Source organism: Hibiscus syriacus, unplaced genomic scaffold, assembly GCF_006381635.1.
Source record: "Hibiscus syriacus cultivar Baekdansim isolate YM2019G1 unplaced genomic scaffold, ASM638163v2 tig00111542_pilon, whole genome shotgun sequence".
Classification (NCBI taxonomy): domain Eukaryota; kingdom Viridiplantae; phylum Streptophyta; class Magnoliopsida; order Malvales; family Malvaceae; genus Hibiscus; species Hibiscus syriacus.
In genome coordinates, this window is record NW_024063115.1 from 983,571 (window position 1) to 999,685 (window position 16,115).

The 16,115-nt window shown below is 34.0% G+C and overlaps 1 protein-coding gene across 3 annotated transcripts in view; it reads left to right on the top strand.

The window, feature by feature from the left end:
• Positions 1 to 14,373, top strand: part of LOC120164751 (E3 SUMO-protein ligase SIZ1-like) — a 46,150-nt gene extending 31,777 nt beyond the window's left edge. For all 3 annotated transcript variants that reach the window (XR_005519763.1, XR_005519762.1, XR_005519761.1), the window contains exons 18-20: positions 1,356 to 1,359; positions 11,049 to 11,057; positions 14,362 to 14,373. The gene's annotated coding sequence lies outside the window, so the exon portion shown is untranslated. The remainder of the gene's footprint in view (positions 1 to 1,355; positions 1,360 to 11,048; positions 11,058 to 14,361) is intronic.
• Positions 14,374 to 16,115: the final 1,742 nt, after the last annotated feature.

The following is a 16,115-nucleotide window of genomic DNA, read 5'->3' on the forward strand; positions in this document are numbered from 1 at the left end:
TACGAAACAAAATACGTTACAAGAACACTATCTTAATATTATAATACTGCAATACTATAACATTAGCTTCGGCTAGTTTACAAACACAACCTCAGTATTCTAAGCTTTGCTAAACTTTTTCTCAATTCTCTAATAGCTTTGCTAAGCTATCTCTCATTCTAGCTTTTCTAAGTTTTTCCTCATATTCCTAAGCTTTTCTAAGCTCCACCCTCTCTCTTTAATAGCTTTTCTAAGCTATTTTTCATTGGCTTTTCTAAGCTTTCATTTTTTTCTCACTTGTGTTTATTCATATATCACACATATATATATAAGCTAATTAAACCGACTAGTTTAAACTTCAAAAAGCTGCCACTTTCTTCCTATCTTGCAGTCTTTTTTTACTTTTCAAACTCTTCTTGCCGACTCAAACTTTCCTTCACGTGGTTATTCTACTTTGCTTGCCTTGTTCAAATTCTTCACTTTTCCATAGCCATAATTTTTGACTTTTCAAACTTTTAGAATTAAGTTTGATTTCCAACATGTTATGCGTCTCTGCAGGTTGGAGTGTTTGGCTTTCGTTTGGGATTTTGTGTTGAATTGGGCGATCTCTCACCTTAAGGGTAAGTTGTTTGCTATTGTCTTGTTTAAGAATGCTCCCATTTACTGTCTTTGGGAGGAAAGAAATAGGAGGTGGATTGCCAAGGTCCGAGTACCATCAAGGAGACTGTTTCCAAGCTTCATAGGATTAGGTTTATTGAAAATGTGTATAGAAATTTGTGTACAGATTGGGGTTTAAACTGATTTGAGCGTCGGGTTTTTATTTAATGATCTTCTACTTGTTGCAGCTTGTTGCTTTTTTCTTAGATATAATACATACATTTTATCTAAAATTATTCAATTATTATATACTTTTTATTAAAAAAATTTACTACTAGAATTTTATAATTTTACATTCTCTAAATTGAAACGGAGTCCCGCCACTAGGAAAATTAATTCATAATGGCGTCTGAGTGATAGGAGCTGTGGCTAGCTCTCGGATCGTTTGTTCTTCTTCTGCCATCGGGATGTTGTATGCGTCTGCTTCAAAGTCTGTCTCTGGAATTGATTCTGCTTTTGAACTTTGCTCTTGTTCTTTTTGTTTTTTTCTCTTTTCTCGAAGCGTTTGTGCGTGGATTCTTCGTGCTCGTGCTTCGATCTCTGGATCTAGATCTACTAATTCACCTGGGTTACTTCTGGTCATAAATCAAAAACTAGAAAAATAAATCAGTACTTGCCGTTAGTCCCCGGTAATGGCGCCAATTTGATAACCGTCGTTTTGCTATCAAAATAATTCCTGGCTTCTTAATAAATAAAAATGAAAATGTAGTATAAAGAAGCAGGGTCGATCCACAGGGACTGTGGTGTTTCCGATTTAATAAAACTCTTTCTTGATTTTAGAAAAAGATAGAATTCCGGATGAAGTTGAAAAGATATATTAAAATAAAATAAATAAAAAAGAAAAATAATATAATAATAAATATTAATAGTAATAAATATAAAAGGGGATTTTTTAAAAAGTTGTGGTTAAAATAAAAAATAAGAATTAAATAAAAGAAAAAAATAATTAAATAAACAAATTAAAGAGATTAAGATAAAGAGAAACTTATTGTGAAAGCAGCCTCAGACTTCAGCTTCGCCTCAAATTCCTCGGATCATTGAAATAAATTTTTACTTCAAGATTCACATAAGCTTACAAGAACAATTCTTCGCTGCCAACTCGGATTGTGTCGTTTCAACAACAACTGATTCCGATCTCAATTTCCTCTTAGCAAACAATTTTTGCTAAGTGTGTTCTCGGGAAATTGAATATGCTTCAATAAGCAAATCCTTCTTCAAACATTAACCATAACAATATCCGGACCAATGTCGAAATAGTTTTGATTTGAAAAGTATGCTTCAGAAAACATAGAGAAAATCTGAAGCGATTTAAGTACCTTACAATTCTGACGTTTGGAATTGAGCCTTCACTTTAGTCTTCGGCTTGAAAGAAAATTAGCTAAACATAACCAAAGTCATACTTAGCATAATAGAAAAGTATGTGAAAAATAGAGATAAAGCTAGAGAGAAAAAGAAGATTTTATTCTCAAATGAGAGAAATATATTTCTAGGCTCACCCTTAGAGGGTATTTATAGCTTTCAAAATCCTAAAAACAAGCTAAAACATCTTAAATCCTAATTAAAACACTTAAAACTATTTAAACTAAAATACCTAAAAAATAATATAATATTCTAAATCCTAATTAAAATACTAAAACCTATTTAAACTAAAATACAAAGATAAAGATAAAATATAAAAATAATATCCTAAAACTTAATTAAAATACTAAAAACCTATTTAAACTAAAATACAAAGATAAAATATAATTTTTAAAATATTATCCTAAATTTGAGTTTAATCCAAATCCGAATTCCAGCCAGCTTTGATTCCGAAAATAAAATATCTGCAGAATTGTGTCCTTTTTGTGCAATTTCCATAATCTTACGTCATGTACAGAAAATGAATTAAAATGAACAAATAAGCCACAAAAATCAATGATTAAAGAGTAATTTAAAAGTAAAATATTAACTAAATTAAACACTTATCAAATTCCCCCTCACTTATTCAATGTTTGTCCTCAAGCGTTCTTCAATTAACATATCAAAATCATAAGTTGTCATCTTCAATTTTCAATTTATTCCTCAAACTTCCAATCAAATTAAGTCCATGACATTTGCTGAATTCAAGTTACAATCAAGCAAAGACATAACCAATAAAATTTAACGTAGGCAAGATATTTCAATTAATTGCTAACTTTAACGAAACATGACTCAATACCTCACAAAGATTCACACATATCCGCTCAAAGTGTTTGGGGTAAATGGAACCGCTTAAACCGAAACTAACCAAAATATTACCATAGGCTTGGAATCTAATCAAGTCTCCACCACGAAAAATGAACATAATGCAATAATCAAGGGGTCTTTAAACAAGGTGTATCAGGGCTTAGGTTAGGGTAGGGAAAGGTCGAAAGATTTAAAATACCGAAACAAGAGATCAAAATAATTAAGAACAATCCACGAATTAACATGAAGCACAATGAAGAACAAAACAAGGAAAAAGAATAGATGAAAGACAATTGAAGCGATCGATTTTTCCTTCCCTTTTTTTTCCGAACAAAGGGTCTTTTTTTGCTGTTCGATATAGTGAACAACTTGTTTTTTTTAAACATTGAATTTTTTTTTCTGGAACAATAATGATACAAGATCTCAAGTCTCGGTAAGGGTGTGAAAAGAGAGGAAAAAAAGCTTCGGGTTTAATTATGAGGTGTAAAAATAAAGAAAGGGAAATAGGCTCAAATGTGGTTCACTAGTGGATATATAGATGGGTAGGTTTTTTTGGGGAAAGTGGGTTTACCCTAGGTGCCCCTATCACATTAAAACATTACGTTCAACATGTAGTCTCGATATGCATTGTGATTACAAGTTCTAGAATATCATAATTAGTTCGGCACACATAAGTTAAACAATGAGCACGAAAGAAAATGTATGCTCGTTAGGCTCAAATCTCACAAGAAAAGTTTATATGCATTAAGTCAAGTTCATCTCTATTGACAAAAGCATGAAATATCAATACTCAACAAAAAATTCACTAGCTATATCAATCACCAATCATGCAAATTAAATTCGATAAAAAACATGGTCATAATCCAAAAGGAAGCAAGAGTATAAAGCGAAATTCAAGACTAGCAACCAACGATTACAATATATCAACATCAGAATAACTCAATTTCAAACAATTAAACAAGTCAAGAAAAATTTGACACATATTTATCCTTCCCCCTCACTTATTCCGTTTTGTCCCAAAACGTATATCAAATTTAAAAACAAAGAGAGGAAAAAAAAGAATACTCCCCAATCTAGTGGCGATCACGGCCACGTCGAGACGAGCTGTTGTAGAGTAGATTGTCCGATGATGCACTGTTATGTTCGAATTTTTCTGCACAGTTCGAACCAAGTCAGTTTTTCTGCACTGTTTTTTTTTTCGTTAAATATTCGATCGGAATTCAGATCTGTTCAGAAAAAATAAAATTAATCAAAATAAAATTAATCCAAATAAAATAAATAGAATGAAATAAAGTTCGCTAAAAAAATAAAAACAAAAATATAACGAAATGGGTTGCCTCCTATCAAGCGCTTTTGTTTAACGTCGTTAGCTCGACGACATGATTTTTCAAAGCGTGGGTTCCTCTAAATTGATTTCTTCGATTAGACCAATCGGAGCATTTTCATAATATGGCTTCAATCTTTGACCATTAACTTTAAATCGTACTCCTAAGTTATCTTCAATTTCGATAGCACCGTGAGGAAATACTTGAGTAACTGTAAACGGTCCGAGCCATTTTGATTTGAGTTTGTTTGCAAAAAGTGTAAATTTAGAGTTAAATAATAAAACCTTTTGATCGACAAAAAAAGTTTTAAAAGAAATTCTACTATCGTGAAATTCTTTTGTTTTTTCTTTAAATATCCGAGCATTATCATAGGCATTTCTTTGGATTTCCTCAAGTTTTTGAATGTGTAATTTCCGAGCTTCACCAATTGCATCTATGTCCATGTTACATTGTTTAACGACCCAATAAGCCCGATGTTCTAACTCGATCGATAAATGACATGGTTTACCGAAAACAAGCCGGTATGGTGACATCCCAATGGGACCTTTATAAGCAGTTCGATATGCCCAAAGTGCATCAGTTAATTTTAAACTCCAATCCTTTCGGTCCGGTTTTAACAATTTTCTCAAGAATTGTTTTAATTTCTCGATTTGATACTTCTGCCTGTCCATTTGTTTGTGGATGGTAAGCGGTAGCAATTCTTTGAGTTACTCCAAATTTCTTCATTAGCGACTCGATTACTCGGTTGATGAAATGTGTTCCTCTATCGCTTATTATAGCCTGTGGCGTGCCAAACCTGGAAAAATATTTTTCAAAAAATTAACTGTAGTTTTAGCATCATTATTCCGAGTGGCTTTAGCTTCCACCCATTTAGAAACATAATCCACAGCTAAAATAATATAAGTATTTCCAAATGACGAAGTAAAAGGACACATATAGTCGATTCCCCAAACATAAAAAATTTCACAAACTTGTATAGAATTAAGCGGCATTTCATTCCTACGGCTTAAATTACCTGTACGTTGACATCTTTCACAAGTTTTACAAAATAGATAAGAATCCCGAAAGATGTTAGGCCAATAGAAACCACATTCAAGAATTTTATGAGCTGTACGTTTTGGCCCAAAATAACCACCACAAGAGTAAGAATGACAAAATTGTAAAATTGAGTTTACCTCACTTTAGGCAATACATCGTTGAATTACCTGATCCGAGCAGTGCTTCCATAGATAAGGATCGTCCCAAATATAGTATCGAGATTCTCGCTTAATTCGATTGATTTCAGATCTCGTCAAATCTAATGGTAACTTACATGTGGCCAAATAATTAACCATGTCTGCAAACCATGGAGTTATATTTTGCGCCACCATCAGTTTTTTCTTCAAGAAATTCTTCTCTAAGTGGTGGTTCGGATGTGGAAAGGGGAATTCGACTCAAGTGATATGCTACCAGATTTTTGCATCCCTTTTTGTCTTTAATTTCCAAGTTAAATTCCTGTAAAAGCAGAATCCACCAGATAAGCCTTGATTTTGCTTCATTTTTGCTCATCAAATACCTTATAGCTGCATGATCAGAAAAAACAGTAATTTTAGTACCAAGCAAATAGGATCTAAATTTTTCTAAAGCAAAAATTATAGCAAAAAGTTCTTTTTCCGTTTTCAAATAATTTTTCTGAGTTGATTCCAAAGTTCGGGACGCGTAGGCTATGACATGTGGCTCTTTCCCTATTTTTTGGTTGAGAACTACTCCAACGCTAGTGTCTGATGCGTCACACATAAGTTCAAAGGGATGATTCCAATCTGGCGGCTGAACAATTGGAGTTTAAATAAACTTTTCCTTTAATGAATCGAAAGACTCTTTGCATTTTGAATTAAAGTCAAAGTCTTGATCCTTTTGAATTAGATTGCATAAAGGTTGTGCTATATTCGAAAAGTCCTTAATAAACCTGCGGTAAAATCCTGCATGGCCAAGAAAAGAACGAATTTTCCTCACAGTTGTGGGGTAAGGAAGTGAGCGTATAACATCTGTTTTAACTTTATGAGCCACAATCCCTTTTGATGAAACAATATGACCTAAAATTAACCCTTTATCAACCATAAAATGACATTTTTCATAATTCAAAACAAAGTTATATTCTAAGCATCTTTTAAGCACATTAGTTAATTTATCAAGACATTCATTAAAAGAGTTACCATAAACCGTGAAGTCATCCATAAAGACTTCGATGCCCTTATCCACATAGTCAAAAAATATACTTAGCATGCATCTTTGGAAGGTGGTTGGTGCGTTACAAATACCAAAGGGCATTCGTCTATATGCAAATGTACCGAAGGGACAAGTAAAAGTTGTTTTTTCTTGATCCTTTGGCGCCAATGGGATTTGGGAACCAAAGATTAGATTTAAAACGGATTCGGGAGTCGGTTACGCGTGGGGAAGGATTAACACCCCACAGCGCCCAAAATTGGTACTGTGTCGCTTACACGTTGTCGTAAATAGTGAAAATTACAAATCGAATATAAAATTACAAAAAAATTCTTTAACTTGAAAGGAAATATCGAAATTAGCAATCCTCCATTGGGAAAGCTAATTCGACTATTTCTTATCAATAAAAGAATATTCACTCATCGATAGATTGTAAAAAAATACGAATCTAATATAAAATTGATAATCAACATTTGCATAAGTTAAACTATAGTAATATGCATCACATTGTTTAACTTAAAATAAAGGAATTAATTAGCAAAATAATATCGATTTTATTTCAAGTTCACATTTAGTTTGAACGTCGTATTAGATTGTACCACTTCGATCAAATGATACTTTCTATGCCCGTTCTACAAATACGAGTTCTTGGAATATTTAGATAGTAATATAGTAAAGAATAAAATAAACAATAAATAAAAATAAATATGAAATGAAATGAAAAGAAATATAAATATAAATATATAATAATAATACATCTATATAATAATATATATACACAAATAATAAGGCGCAAATGTAATTGACATATTTATTTGACTTATATATACATACATATTTGATACGTAATTAATATAAAATACTTGATAAACGTGGTACAATGGAATATGCCTATACAATATAGTATGCTATAAAGGACCAAAATAAAATCATGGAATCAATGGAGACTATAGTATCAACAAAGAAACTAAACATATTTGCTTATTAAAAGGATCAAAATAATTAATACTAACTTAAGTGATACAATAATATTGACAATGATCACAGTAATAATCACACATTAAACAATGAAGGTACTAAAAGTATAAATAAACCATGAATAATATGAGGGACTAAAATGATAAAAATAGAAGCTAAAGGGTCAAAAATAGAAAAATCAAAAACTTAAAGGACTATAAATTAATTACAAATAAACCTAAACCCAAATTGCAAATGTCAAATAATACAAGTACAAAATGAAAATAGTCCAAAAATAACAGTAAAATAAAATAAACATAAACATAAAAGACCACAAAGTAATTAAACCAAACATCAAACATTGACTAAAATAAAATATTTATAAATTTAATGTCCAAATTCGAACACCAAGGAAAATATACAAAAATATTAAATCAGGGACTAAAATGAAGGATTTATAAATGTCATGGCCAACTTCAAACATCAAAGGAAATTTCACAACTTATGAAATCAGTGACTAAAATATAATAACAGAAACATACAAGGCTTAAGTACAAGTAATTTAAAGTGCAATGACCCCAGCTTAAATAAATACATACAAGTATTTAAAGGCTAACAGGACGAAATTGAAACATAACATAAATAAGCATCCTGAAAAGGAAATTTTACACTTTTATTCAGTGACCAAAGCACATGTATTACAAACATTGAAGGGCCTAAAACGATATTAGCCAAAACTTGAAAACACGGAGAGATGGGGGCAAAACGACACCGTTTTATTCGGTGAATAAAACCCCAAAACCAAGCTTATCTCTCATCTTCCCTCATTTCTCTTCTTCTTCAGCAAACAGAGAGAAAGAGAGAAACTGAAACTCTCTCATTTCTCTCTTCTCTCCTCCACCGTGAGGAAGCTTTCAAGAGCCCACAGCCGCCGCAGTCGGCGACGACATGGGAAACCACCCCAAAAACACCCTTTAGACTTCCCTCTCTCTTATCCTTCTAAACAGAAGGCCAAGATACACTCAAACCCCTCTCACTTTCTGTATTTTCTCCGTCATGGAGAGAAAAACGTAGCCACAACCGCTGTATTTAACGATGATGGCGCAAGAACCAAACCCGAGAACCATCCCTAGCTTCTCCTCTTCTCATTTCCTCAAAAAGACCCCCTTAAATAACCAAAACCGAGACCCAACCTCATTTCAAAAACATAAATCCAAGAAAAACAAAATGGGCTTTACCTTCTTAGGAGGGTTTCCTCGTCCCGGTGACCTTCGGCTTTCCCTAAAGGTAAGTTTTCTTCATTTTTCCTATTTTTCCCTTTTTAAAAACTCTCTCCTCCTTTTTTTAAACCCCAAATAACCTCATATATATATTTCTTTCGTTTTTTTTATCTCCCTGCTGTGATTGGTGATAGATTTGAGTTGATAGAGTAATAATATCCTAGAATTATATGATAAGATTTTCTGACTTGGATATGCTCTTGCTCACAGTTTGATGGATGTTTGGCAGAAACCAGTCACTGTTGGTGAAAACATCGATCGGTGGGATGCTTGGTGGCGGCTCGGGGCATGCTAGGCGGTGGCTCACGCGTCTGGGGAATGAACGGTGAAGTCCACTTGCTAGCTGGAAGCTGGAGGGTTGTTGGATTGAGTGATGGTTGGCTTCAGTTTAGGGTTTGAAAACCCTAGTTAAACCGGGTTGATTCGGGTCTAATCTGAGCGGGTCTGGTGTTTGGGTACCCCTGGTGGGCTTGAACTGATATGTTGGGGTGGCCTGGGTTCTGGAAGCTGGAGGGTTGTTGGATTGAGTGATGGTTGGCTTCAGTTTAGGGTTTGAAAACCCTAGTTAAACCGGGTTGATTCGGGTCTAATCTGAGCGGGTCTGGTGTTTGGGTACCCCTGGTGGGCTTGAACTGATATGTTGGGGTGGCCTGGGTTGGGCCTTGTAATTGGGTTCCAAGCCTACAAAAGTGTAATAATAATATTAAAATAATAATAATAATAATAATAATAAATTAAAATAAAATTAAATAGAAAAGACCCGGACAAAAACGGGTGTCTACACCAGCTAATCTTTCAATCATTTGATCTATAAAAGGAAGAGGAAAATGATCTTTTCGAGTAAGAGAGTTCAACTTCCTGTAATCAATACAAACTCGCCATCCATTTTGAACTCTTGTAAGCACTAACTCCCCTTCTTGATTTTTGACCACTGTGACTCTCGTTTTCTTGGGAACCACGTGAATCAGACTTACCCAATTACTATCCGAAATTGGATAGATTACGTCAGCGTCAAGGAGTTTCTGAATTTCTTTCTTTACTACTTCCATCATCAGTGGATTTAATCGACGTTGTCCTTCACGTGATGACTTTGCTCCTTCTTCGACTTTGATCTTATGCATACAAGTCGAGGGACTTAATCCTTTAATGTCGGCAATGGTCTATCCTATGGCTTCTTTGTGAGAGCGCAATATCGCTACCAAAGCTTCCTCTTCTCATTTGGATAATTTACTTGAGATGGTCACTGGTAAAGTTTCATTTTCGCCCAAAAAGACATATTTCAAATGCTCCAGTAATTGCTTCAATTCTACCTCAGGTGCCTGCAAAACAGAAGGTAAAATTTTAGTTTTAGAGGAATATAAAGATAAATCAGAATTGATTGAATTAATATTTTCAAACTCCCATTCTTCATCTTCGTGAAAGTTCAGGATCCTTAAAAAGATCATAAGAAAAATTAGATTCAATATATTCATCAATTAAAGGATCTATAATATCAACAAAATTAATTCTTTCAACATGATCAGAGCATTTCATTGCTTTGTAAACATCAAATTCAACGATCTCACCATCAAATTCCATTGTTAGTATACCACTTCTAACATCGATCTTTGTATGTGCTGTGCTTAGGAAGGGTCGACCTAAGAGTACCTCGAAATAAGAATCTGACTTATCATGTTCCATGTCAATGACATAGAAATCTGCAGGAAAGAATAATACATCGACCTTTACCAAGACGTTTTCCATTACTCCCACTGGATAGATCATAGATCGATCAGCCAACTGTATGGTTATTCCTGTTTCCTTCAAAGGCTCGCTAGTAATCATTTTATATATAGAAAATGGCATAACATTAATTGAAGCTCCTAGTAATCATTAGTTGCGGACAACGTGCGTAAAGCTTTTTAAATCGCTCCCAATAGTCATAAAGACTTTCTTCGCTCTTTTGCTGAATGGAAAGAATGCTCCTTCGCAACTCGGTTGCTTTAGCCGCTGGAAAGAACCTGTCAAGAAAAATTCGATTCATGTCAGCCCATGAATTAACTGAATTTGGAGGTAAATAAAATAACCAATCTTTAGCCAAGTCAGATAAAGAGAAAGGGAAAGCTCTCAATTTAATTTGATCATCGGTAACTCCATGTGGTTTCATGCTAGTGCAAACCATGTGGAATTCCAACAAGTGTTTGTACGGATCTTCAGTGGGAAAGCCGTGGAAAGTGGGAAGAAGATGAATGAGTCATGTCTTTAATTGAAATGGAGTCCCGCCACTAGGAAAATTAATGCATAATGGCGTCTGAGTGACAGGAGCTGTGGCTAGCTCTCGGATCGTTTGTTCTTCTTCTGCCATCGGGATGTTGTATGCGTATGCTTCAGAGTCTTTCTCTGGAATTGATTCTGCTTCTAAACTTTGCTCTTGTTCTTTTTGTCTTTTTCTCTTTTCTCGGAGTGTTTGTTTGTGGATTCTTCGTGCTCGTGCTTCGATATCTGGATCTAGATATACTAATTCACCTGGGTTACTTCTGGTCATAAATCAAAAACTAGAAAAATAAATCAGTACTTGCTGTTAGTCCCAGGCAACAGCGCCAATTTGATAACCGTTGTTTTGCTATCAAAATAATTCTTGGCTTCTTAATAAATAAAAATGAAAATGTAGTATAGAGAAGCAGGGTCGATCCACAAGGACTGTGGTGTTTCTGATTTAATAAAACTCTTTCTTGATTTTAGAAAAAGATAGAATTCCAGATGAAGTTGAAAAGATATATTAAAATAAAATAATAATAAAGAAAAATAATATAATAATAAATTAATAGTATAATATAAAGGGGTTTTTTTTAAATGTTTGGTTAAAATAAAAAATAAGAATTAAATAAAAGAAAAAAATAATTAATAAACAAATTAAAGATTAAGATAAAGAGAAACTTATTGTGAAAGCAGCTCAGACTTCAGCTTCGCCTCAAATTCCTCGGATCATTGAAATAAATTTTTACTTCAAGATTCACATAAGCTTACAAGAACAATTCTTCGCTGCCAACTCGGATTATGTCGTTTCAACAATAACTGATTCCGATCTCAGTTTCCTCTTAGCAAACAATTTTGCTAAGTGTGTTCTCGGGAAGTTGAATATGCTTCAATAAGCAAATCCTTCTTCAAACATTAACCATAACAATATCCGGACCAATGTCGAAATAGTTTTGATTTGAAAAGTAAGCTTAAGAAAACAAAGAGAAAATCCGAAGCGATTTAAGTACCTTACAATTCTCACGTTTGGAATTGAGCCTTCGCTTTAGTCTTCGGCTTGAAAGAAAATTACTAAGCCAAAGTCATATTTAGCATAATAGAAAAGTATGTGAAAATAGAGAGAAAGCTAGAGAGAAAAGAAGATTTTATTCTCAAATGAGAGAGATATATTTCTAGGCTCACCCTTAGAGGATATTATAGCCTTCAAAATCCTAAAAACAAGCTAAAACATCTTAAATCCTAATTAAAACACTTAAAACTATTTAAACTAAAATACCTAAAAAATAAAATAATATTCTAAATCCTAATTAAAATACTAAAACCTATTTAAACTAAAATACAAAGATAAAATATAAAAATAATATCCTAAAACTTAATTAAAATACTAAAAACCTATTTAAACTAAAATACAAAGATATAATTAAAATATTATCCTAAATTTGAGTTTAATCCAAATCCGAATTCCAGCCAGCTTTGATTCCGAAAATAAAAAATTTACAGAATTGTGTCCTTTTTGTGCAATTTCCATAATCTTACGTCATGTACAGAAAATGAATTAAAATGAACAAATAAGCCACAAAAATCAATGAGTAAAGAGTAATTTAAAAGTAAAATATTAACTAAATTGAGTCTTTGAGGAAAATGTGGAACTAATTGTTGGTTCGTAAATGTGCAGACGTGCACGATGTAGGCAACGTGAATGTCTGAACCGTTCTACCTTTTTGTGGGCTTGCGGATATTTTAACCCCAAATGTGAGATATTTTCCTCAAAATAGAGAATATATTTTCAACATCTGTTTTGGAGTTAAAAGGATAAACATTAAAAGGTTCCTTTAATCAAAACAGTAGTTTTGGAAATTGCTTGGTTCTCATTAATGATTCATTAGGTCAAAAATTTACAATTGTTCACAATGTGAACTCCCTATAAATAACATATTAACCTACTAGGTTAAATACAATTCAAAACAACTCAAAAACCAATTCAAAATAATTCTTTTCTATAGTTTTTGGTGATAGATGAAGAAAAGGAATAGTTTGTGATCTCGACAGTTGTGTTACTGTACGTCGATCATTTCGTTATTGTATCTTGAGATACAGACGACCAAAGATCTCGAGCACCAAGGAGTGGTCGAAAATCTGTCTTAAAGAAACTACGTAATTACAGGCCTCAACTCGTTTTCAATCATCTGTTTGTTTTATACTATTTTTTGATTATTTAATAAGATTTCTCATTTTCCTTTTGTCGAAACGATTTTTCCTTAAAGGTGAGATTTTGAAAACCACATTAATTCTAAATTATCTCATTTTAATTTAAAAAACAAATGCGATCTAAAAGACCTCACGTTTCGAAAAATTTTGAATTTCCTTTACGATCGAAAAATACGGTTCAAAGAGTCGCCACCAATCTTTGATTAGGGTGATTGGGCACCCAAAATGCTTTGTCATTTTAAATAAAAATTAATTTTAATTAAAACAACAAATTGAGGTCTGCGTTACCAAAAATGAGTTCGGGAATCGTTTACGTATGGGGAAGGACTAGCACTCCCACAACGCCCTAAATCGGTACCTAGTCGATTAATTAACGTCTTTGCAATGAATTTTACAAATTCAAATTTATTTTGATTTTGATCCTATAAAATAAAATGTAAATTTGAAACATTCAAAAGCACTCAAATGAATTAAATTAAAATTACCAAGTCGTTTTAGAAAGATAAAGAATGTTCGATTATTTATAAATATCGAGACCAGATCTTAAAAGCTATAACAACCTTTTCTCGATAAATTTAAATAACCGAACATTTCCTTTTATTTCGTTCCCAAATTTTAAAGTGATAAATAAATTTCTTTGGTGTCACTGATGTGATACACTTTTAATTTAAATTGTAGAAACGGACCTCTAATCAGTTAAGACAGCCCGCTAAAAACGATTTAAATTAAAAGTGTATTACCCTTAAGCCAATTATGTCGTATGGTCGAGTTATGCACGTGAGGCTATCATGTAAATTATGAAAAAATGATGTCATGCAAAGATTAATTAAATAAAAATATATGTTACATCTAAATCCATGCTTATGAACCACGTAATAGCATATGCACACATATCATCATCGTTCAAACCTAGGATAAGTATACACCCGAAACGAACCTTAACAAACCATACATGCATACACATAAGAAACTTAAATATGGACTAAAACGTAACATGTAGAAACTTGAAGCCCTAATGTCTAAATGACAAAAACTAAATAACATAACATTTGGGACTGAAAATTAAAACGCATAAAATAAAGATGCAAAATTGGAAACAGGAAAACATGATTTATGGACCAAAATGCATGAAACTGAAAAGTTAAATGGCTCAAGCGTACATAACCACGTGCAAAACAGGATCCCTAAACATCCATATGACACCGTTTTAGTAATCTAATATATATAACATTTAGGTCTAAAAAACTTAACCCTAGCTTCATTTGTAACCCTCAGCGCCTCAATGCTCTTTTCTTCTCCCTCTCTCTGCGCAGTTTTCACCCCTTAACCACTCTCCCTCTCGGCTGCTCCTCTCTTCTAACTCACAAACTCACACAACCATCTCTCGACCACTCATCTCCTTGAACCACCAACGCACCCAAACGTTCCTCCTTCCCACTCTCTCTTCAAACGACACCTTCAAGAGACTCCAACGGTGAAGCCACAGACAAATGGTACTGCTCCCTCGCTCGACCCCAGAGACCAAAGACAGAACAATACACCAAACGCCTAAGGTAAAGCGACCCTCTTTCTCTCTTCTACCCTCTTTCTCTCTTCTACTTTGTTCTCTTGTAATTTCATTTATTAATGTAGTTACTGAATTTCTAACTGCTTTCAAAATAAAAACACAGAGATTAAACTGGAAATAAAAAAAATTATTTCTTCTATTCTTCTTGGCACAATGAGGGTTGGGTCTCCTTACAATGTTCTTCGAGCTTTCGAATTAGGAGAGGATTTACACTGATGAGGAAAGATTTTTTACTGTTATTTCTATTGATTCCCGTTTCTTCCCTTTGTTGATGAATTCTTCATTTGATTTTCGTTTGGAGTCTCCCCTGTCGTTCCCTGCTGTTCATGACCCCTGTATCTCTATTTTGTGCTTACCCGTGTTTCCCTGGTTATTTTTGGTTCTGTCTTTTGATAACTGATGGATGTCCCCCCTGTTATGGTGTAAAATTCCTCTCCTTTTCGTGGTCCTCTCGATATGGTTACCCCCTCTAAAAAAACTGACCCTTTCTTTAGTGATTAACTGAAAATTAAACCACCATTTACAGTTTCTAGTGGTTAATTCATGATAACTATTTTTTGATTTTCCAGGGCTTCACGTGAGCTGCTCTACCGGGTCATTGGTTTGGGCCTCCAATTGCTCTGCTTCGGGTCTACTCTATCTTAGCCCCGGACAAAAACGAGCATCTACAGCTGCCCCTCTTTGCTCATTGTCGTGTAACGAGAATAGAGAAAAGATCAAAAGATGATCGAGTTTGTCCAGTCTTGAGAACTTCAAAAGATTAAAGCACTCCACTGTTACTTCAGGATAAATGAAACTTGAAAAATCTTCAAATGACGGGTCCGCTCCCTCTTGTTCCGGGATTAAGAAAATCGAACAATCTTCTAAAAATGGGTTCGCTCCCTATTGCTTCAGGGAGTAGAACTCGAATAATCTTCTGCTTACGGGTTCGCTCCCTCTTGCTTCAGGGGGTAGAACTCGAATAATCTTCTACTTACAGGTTCGCTCCCTCTTGTTTCAGGGAGTAGACCTCGAACAATCTTCTGCTTACGGTCCTCCCTCTTGCTTCAGGGAGTAAAACTCGAACAATCTTCTGGTGTGATTAATCTTCTGCTACCATCTGAACCTTTCTACCATCTGAACCTTTCTCTTCCTGGGACCTTGAATTGGTTAATGACTCCTCGTACGCATTTACTTTTTAATCAATTGATACGCTTCTTTGTACTCGAGAACCTTCGCTTTCCTCCCACATCTGATGATCTGATGGCTTGCTCCAACGCTCTTCCGAGAAGGCTTAAAATGGCCTGAATGACTTATCACCTTGGTGTGAAAACATCATACCCGAAGATCTAATGAATGGCCCGAAGGACTTCATCATCATGCTCGAAAGACTTACTGATGTGATTGCTTCACTACTCTTCCGTGAAGGCTTACAAATTACCCGAAGGATTTAATTATCATGCTCGAAAGACTTACTGATGAATTTGCTTCACTACTCTTCCGTGAAGGCTTACCAGTTAC